Source organism: Furipterus horrens, unplaced genomic scaffold (assembly GCF_987537825.1).
Source record: "Furipterus horrens unplaced genomic scaffold, mFurHor1.1.pri manual_scaffold_8, whole genome shotgun sequence".
NCBI lineage: Eukaryota > Metazoa > Chordata > Mammalia > Chiroptera > Furipteridae > Furipterus > Furipterus horrens.
The window spans coordinates 68,201,370-68,209,119 of NW_028327178.1; positions in this window are offsets into that span (position 1 = coordinate 68,201,370).

Below are 7,750 nucleotides of genomic sequence, written 5' to 3' on the forward strand. Positions count from 1 at the left end.
AATACAAAATTATTATTTTACTCAGTCTTTCCTTCACATTTGCAAGGTGCAGAGCAAGAGTATGAATGGTCCTCTAACATCTGTCAAAATATTTCAAAATTATAAATCAAGATGACAAATTTTAAATAAAATGTCTATCTTACCTTGACCAATATGCCTTCATAAAAACCTGGGAAGTGGCAGGGGAATTTAGGTTCTTGACTCCTCCTCAGCCAACCCCCTTCTCCCTTCCTCCAGGCTCAGTCCTGCATTGTGAGGGGCTTCACACACGAGCAGAGAAGTGTGTATCTCTCCACAGATCCCACCCCTCACCTCCAACCCCATCGACAAGTTCCAGTTCTGTCCTCACTCCCATCTCAGCTTCCAAACAATTATCATAACTAATTATTTTTAGAAAATACACAGAATAAGTAGATGAGGCTATCACTTGGCATCCCAAAATTTATTAGGCCATTTTAGGAGCACCTAAAATTAAATACAATTAACAGTAAATAATTCAAAATAATTATAATTTCAATTCTGTGGTTCATCTGTTAATGACACACAACAACTCTAGACGCAGAGCCCCCATTATTAACAATAACACATAGAAAACTAAATGAATATTTCTAAAATATTTCTGCTCAGATTACGCATTCTAAATGGTGCACAATGAGTCCCAAACAAGGTGGACACAAAGAGGACCACACCAAGACACATCATAATTAAAATGTCAAAGGTTAAAGACAGAATCTTTTTCTTTTTTTAAATATGCTTTATTGATTATGCTGTTACAGTTGTCCCAAATTTTCCCTTTGTTCCCCTCAACCCAGTGACCCCCCTCCCTCCAGTTGTCCCCCTCCCTTAGTCCATGCCCATTGATTGTGCATATAGTTCTTCTCAACATTTTCCTATCTACTCCACTCCCTCTTGCTATGCTTAATTCCTGTACTATCTCCCTCCCTTTCCCCACTTCCCCCTCCTCCCAGATCTCCCTCCAAAATGTTCCCCACTCTCGTTGCCTACTTAGTTTGCCTTTGTTTTGGTTCCCAGCTTCTGTTGTTGGTTGTTGTGATACAGTTTTCATTTTAATGTTCATAGCTTTGATCCTCTTTCTCCTAAACAAATCCCTTTAACATTTCATATAACAGTGGTTTGGATCTGATGAACTCCTTCAGTTTTACTTTGTCCTGGAAGCACTTTCTCTGCCCTTCTATTCTGAATGACAGCTTCGCTGGATAGAGTACTTGTGGTTACAGGTTTTTGCTTCTCATTACTTTGAATATTTCTTGCCAGTCCCTTCTTGCCTGCAGAGTTTCTTTTGAGAAATCAGCTGATAGTGTTATTGGGACCCCTTCGAACGTAATTCTCTTCTTCTCTCTTGCTGCTTTTAAGATTCTCTCTTTATCCTTAATTTTTGACATTTTGATTATAATGTGTCTTGATGTGGTTCTCCCTGGGTCCAGTGTTTTTGGAACTCTCTGTGCTTCCTGGACCTGTAAGTCTATTTCCTTCCCCAATTTGGGAAGTTCTGCTTCATTACTTTTTCACATAATTTTTCAATTCCTAGTTCTTCTTCTTCACTTTCTGGCAACCCTATGATTCGGGTGTTGGCCTGCTTATAGCTGTCCCATAGGTTTCTGAGCCTCTCCTCATTTTCCTCACTTTTTGTTTCCTCTCTCTGCACTGGTTGACTATTTGTTCCTTCCCTATGCTCCAATTTGTTGATTTGATCTCTGGTTTTCTTTCCCTCACCACTAGTTTCATATGTGTTTTTGTTCATTTTAGCAGAACTAGCCTTCATTCCTTCTCTGTCTTGTTTAAGATCTGCTGTTAGGTCTGTAAGCATTCTTATTACCAAAGCTCTGAACTGTACCTCAGAAAGATTTCCTATCTGCTGCTTCATTAGATTAGATATTTGCTGTCTGGTCAGCTGCATGATTGGGATCTCTATCATGATCTGTGCCATCCTGACAGTTTTGTGTTTACCTTTGCATCCTGGGTGTGGCTGTCACACTTCCTATGCTATAGGGGGTGGAGCCCCGTGCACTCATCACTACCCAGTGACCCTTCTCACCACACAGGTATTTTGTGTGGGGGCGGGGGTCCAAGATGGATTCCTGCCATTCATTCTCTGCTGAGAGACCGGGAGCCTCCTCCTCAATCCCCACCTATTCCGGGCTTCACAGTCCAAGACAATGGGGGTCTGCCTTCCCCAGTATTGGAATCACAAGTTGATGGGTCTGGCCTGCAGCTGGGGATGATCCCAGGTGCTTCTCACCTCCCCTTAAATACGGGTGTCTGTGCTTACTGCCTTCCTGCCGCCATCACTACTGCTGCCGTTGCCAGCACAACTTGACTGCTCTGACCCAGCTTTGCCCCTCCTACCTGTCTGGATGAGCACCACTTCTTTATAACTTCATACGTTGGCCTTCCATTTATTTTCTGGAACTTCTGGTTATTTCTGGTTTTGTGGTAGTTGTATTCCTTCTTAGTTGTGGAGGAAGATGGAGCGTGTCAGTCTATTCCTCCATCTTGGCTGGAAGTCTCCTGTGTGTATTTGCCTCTGTTCTTAGGTAGAGCTGTCGCTCCTGTTATGGAGTAAGGGGCGGGGCCTTAGGGATTTGTCAATACAGGGTGACCTGTTTCACCACGTTGTGGCGCTGTGTGAGGGGGAGGGGTCTAAGAGGGAACAATGCTGCTTGCTCAGCACTCATCCCTTTTCCAGGTACTTCTCCCACTTCCGTACGGGACTGGTGCCTCTCTAGCTGTTGCCCTCACTATCGTTCCCAGAGTGGATGGGTCTGCAGACTTTCTAGGACTGTGGGGGCCCTTTAAACAAGCGGACTCTGCTGAGAGACTGGCAGTTTCTGCCTCCTCCCCCACCCCCACTGGTTTGCACAGTCAGAAACAACGAGGCTTGATTTTTCCCCATGCTGGAACCATGAACTGCGCAGTTTGGTAAGGAGCTGGGAATGCTCCTCAGGTGTCCCTCCTGACTTTTTAAAATGTGTAACTGTGCTTTCTGCTGGCCTGCTGCTGCCACCGCTGCTGCTACCACCACACCGTGTCCTCTCCGCCCCGGCTCCACCCCTCCTACCTGTCTGGATGAGTATTTCTTCTTTATTTCTTTGTTTGTTGGACTTCCAGGCAGTTTGATTTTCTGAAACATCTGGTTGTCTCTGGTTTTGAGGTAGTTGTATTCCTTCTTAGTTGTGGAGGGAAATGCAGCATGTCTGTCTATGCCCCCATCTTGGCCGGAAGTCTAAAGATAGAATCTTAAAAGCAGCAAAGGAGTTCCTTTAAGAATGTCAGCTGATTTCTCAAAAGAATTAAATAAATTCATATTTCTTTACTTGGAATATTTAATTTGCTGGGGCACTCTTTTTAAATATTGTTTTAAAATCCCTACATATTAGCAGAGCCGGTTTCTATAAACAGCAATGCTTTGAGCTTACCTGGACTACAGAACATCAAGTCTGCCTAGATTGTCAAGGGTTTTTATAAGCCACAGAATCTCTTAGCTGGAAGTTAGAAAGAATCTAGCCTCACACTCTTTTCTAGGGAGGAAAAGGTTGAGGGCAAGAAAAGGACTTGAACAAGGTCACACAGCTGGTAATCTATTTAATATTAATTAATCTAGTTCAAAAGATAGAACTCAATAGTTCCATTAAACAAACAGCAAGGAAAGCCCTGTAATTATAAGGATTTTTAGGATAGACCATAGGAAACTGCTCAAAAACAGTTATTAATGAATGGAAAATTGGTTTTGAAAATATTTCAAAATTATAATATTACATTTTAAAATATAAATACCATGCAATTTAAAAAATAAAGCCTGTATATTTGAGTCAATAATTGCTTGGATATTGTATTCATTTGCTAGGGTTACCATAATAAGGTACCACAAACTGGGTGCATAAACAACAGAAATTTATACTGTCATAGTTTTGGGAACCAGAAGTCTTGAGATCAAAGTGTTGGCAAGATTGATTCCTTCTGAGGGCTGTAAGGAAGAATCTCTTCCATGCCTCTCCTTTAGTTTCTGGTGGTTTGTTGTCAATCTTTGATGTTCCTTGGCTTGTAGATGTGTCACACTGGTCTCTGACTTCATCTTCACTTGGGGTTCTCCAAGTGTGCACTTGTGTCTCCAAATTTCTCTATTTATAAGGACATAGCCATGTTAGATTAGAGCCCCCATCTTCCTCTAGTATGCTCTCATCTTAACTAATTACATCTGCAATGACCTTTTTCAAATAAAGTAGCATTCTTTTTTAAAAATATATTTTATTGATTATGCTATTACAGTTGTCCCAATATTTTCCCTCTTTGTCCCCTCCACCCAGTACCTCCTTCCCTTCAGTAATCTCCCCTCCATGAGTCATGCATATAAGTTGTTTGGCTACTCCATTTCCTATACTATTCTTAACATCCCCCTGCCTATTATGTACCTACCAATTTGTACTTCTTAATCCCTGCACCTTTTCTCCTCCCAAATGTTCCCTTCCCCCTCCAAACTGATATCCCTCCAAATGTGACTAAAACACATAAAAACAAATGTACTCAAGAGATATGGAGATGGCATTTTTGAATGAGAGTATAAATTTTGAGGTGGGGTTGTGAAGTTTCTTTGAACTATAATTTTGTGAAATATACTGTACTAAAAGCAGAGGTGAACTTAATACATCACAGGAAGATTATACTCTGCCTGGGCTGGAGAAACTGGGAATTTCATCACAGGGCTAAAGGTTGATGAGGAGTTCCATTCCACTGTTTAAGCCTTTCACCTTTCCCCACTTCTTCCCCTTCCCCCGCTCATCTGATAACCCTCCAAATGACCTCCATATCTATGATTCTGTTTTTGTTCTGGTTGTTTGCTTAGTTTGTTTTTTAGATTCAATTGATGATAGTTGTGAATTTATTGCCATTTTAATGTTCATAATTTTTATCTTTTTTTTTCTTAAGTAAGTCCCTTTAACATTTCTTGTAATAATGGCTTGGTGATGATGACTCCTGTAGCTTTATCTTGTCTTGGAAGCATTTTATCTGCCCTTCCACTCTAAATGATAGCTTTTCTGGATAGAGTAATCTAGGTTGTAGGTCCTTGACTTTCATCACATTGAATCCTTCTTGCAGTCCCTTCTAGCCTGCAGTTTCTTTTGAGAAATCAGCTGACTGTCTTAAGGGAACTCCTTTGTTGCTTTTAAGGTCCTCTCTATCTTTAACCTTTGACATTTTAATTATGATGTGTCTTGGTGAGGTCCTCTTTGGGTCCATCTTGTTTGGGACTTGTGCTTCCTGGACTTTTATGTCTATTTCCTTTGCCAAATTAGGGAAGTTCTATTTCATTATTTTTTCAAGTAAGTTTTCTACTGCCGTCACCCCTAAGATTCAAATGTTGGTACATTTGAAGTTATTCTGAAGGCTCCTTAACTTATCCTTGCTTTTTTGGATTCTTTTTTTCTCCTTGCTGTTCTGATTGAATGCTTTTTTCTTCCTTATGTTCCAAATCATTGATTTGATTCTAGGCTTCATCCACTGTGTTTGGTTCCCTGTAAATTTTTCTTTAGTTCACTTAGTGTAGCCTTCATTTCTGCCTGGGTCTTTTTTATCCTGTTGAAGTACCCAATGAGTTCCTTGAACATTCTAATAGCAAGTGTTTTGAGCTCTGCATCCGAGAGACTGCTTATCTCCATTTTTTAAAGTTGTTTTTCTAGAGTTTTATTCTGTTCTTTCATTTGGATAACATATCTTTGTCTCCTCATTTTGGCAGCCTCCCTGTGTTTGTATCTAAGTATTAGGCCTTGACCTGTCTTAGTAACATGGCCTACTGTAGAAAAGCATACCTGTAAGTTAGATGGGGCAGAGCCTTAGATAATCACCCGAGCAGGGCAATCTGTGTGAACCAGGTTGATGAAGTCTCAGATATGGTGTTGCCGCTCTTTGGTCCTGTGTGGGGGAGGGCTCATAAAGGGAACAGTGCCACCGCCTGGCCTCTGGAGTCTTGTCCCTAATGCCAGACACTTCAGTTTCTCCCCATATGCCACTGGTACCCTTCCAGCTGCTGCCCCAGTGCTAGAACACAGAGGGAGTTAGTCTGCATAAGTCCTAAGTCCATTACGGGCCCTTCAAGAGGAAACTCCTGAGAATTCCTTACTTTCTTCTACCACCCCAACCCTCACTTGTTTTTACAGCCAGAAGTTATGGGAATTTATCTTTCTGGCATTGGCATTCTGGGCTGGAGGGTCTGTTATGGGGCTGGGATACCTTGCTCCTGAGGTATCCCTCCTGACCCCAATTTTTATCCACCACACATGGGTATAGGACCACCCATTCCACATCTCCACATCTCCACATCTCCATGCCTCTCCACCCATCTTCACACCTCTGCACCTCCTACGCATCTGGATGAATGTGATTCTTTAATTCCTTGGTTGTTGGACTTCCATACAGCTCAATTTTCTGATGATTCTGGGTGATAGTTTTATAGTTTAGTTGTAATTTCTGCTGTGATTGTGTAAGGAAGCAAGCCACATTTACCTACACCTCCATCTTGACTGTAAGTCCTAAGGTCACATTCTGAGGTACTGGGAGTTGAGACTTCCACATATGAATTGGGAACACAATTGAACCCATAACAGACATGAATGTGGGAAAGCATTTCATTTTTCAATCACTGTTCAGAAATATTAGACAATGTATTCTATGCTATTAGAAAATTTGTTTTGTAGGTTTTGACTCAAAATTAGAAGGTGGGTGAAAGGATCTGATATCATGTGTGGGTGTGTGTATGTAACCCATCCTGCCACTGAGCATTTACACTGGTATAATCATTTATTACCTCTTTTAAACCCCATGACAGCCTTTTGAAGGTTCACAAATCTAAGCAACTAGCCTAAGAGCATGCTGCCAGGAGTAATGCTAGAATTTGCAAACAGACCTGTTCCAATTCCAATGTTTATTCTTATTCTAGATGGCCTTGAAACTCATTATTGTCCTTGTATGAGATGTGTAAAATATACTGTGTAATTTTCCTACTTGGCACTCAGAGACTACATTTCTCATCCTTTCTGGCAGTTAGATGGGTCTGTGTGACCTGATCAGGCCAATGAAATGTGAACAGAAATAATGAAGCCACTTCCAGGCCTGGCCCCCTAACATCCTGCATGCTCTTCTCTATTATTCATTAGTTGCCCAGCTTGATATAGAAGATCCCATGGAGAACTGTGAGGCTCTGGAAGAAGACTGGATTGCTAAAGGGAATAGGAGTGTGTCTTGAGCAAGAAATAAACCTTGTGTTGTTACTGATATTTTGGGTTGTTTGTTTCAGCAACTGCAATTACTTTTTTTAAACTAATACAGATGCATTTTTTTTTGCAACAATTACACAAAAGCACCAAAATATCTTTCTACACCATTCTCATTGAGGATTTATGTGACTATCCAGATGATCAAAGAGACTACAAATCTGAAACTCTGAGATTAAGAATTCATATATGAGGAGAGAGGCCTAGATAGTGAAGGTGAAGCCACAGTGAAGAAAGTTCTAAAATGACTCTGTCCAATGTGACTTTCAGCAATGATAAAATGTTCTATTCTGTGATGTACACTATGGTGGCAGTGGCTATTAACTGAATGTGGCTAATGCAACTGAGGAATGCAATTTTTAATTTTATTTAATTTAAATCAATGAAAATTTAAAATTTTAAGGACATATGCATTTAGAGCTACAGTGCTGAACAGTACAGCTCTAGAGAAAAAAATAGAGATA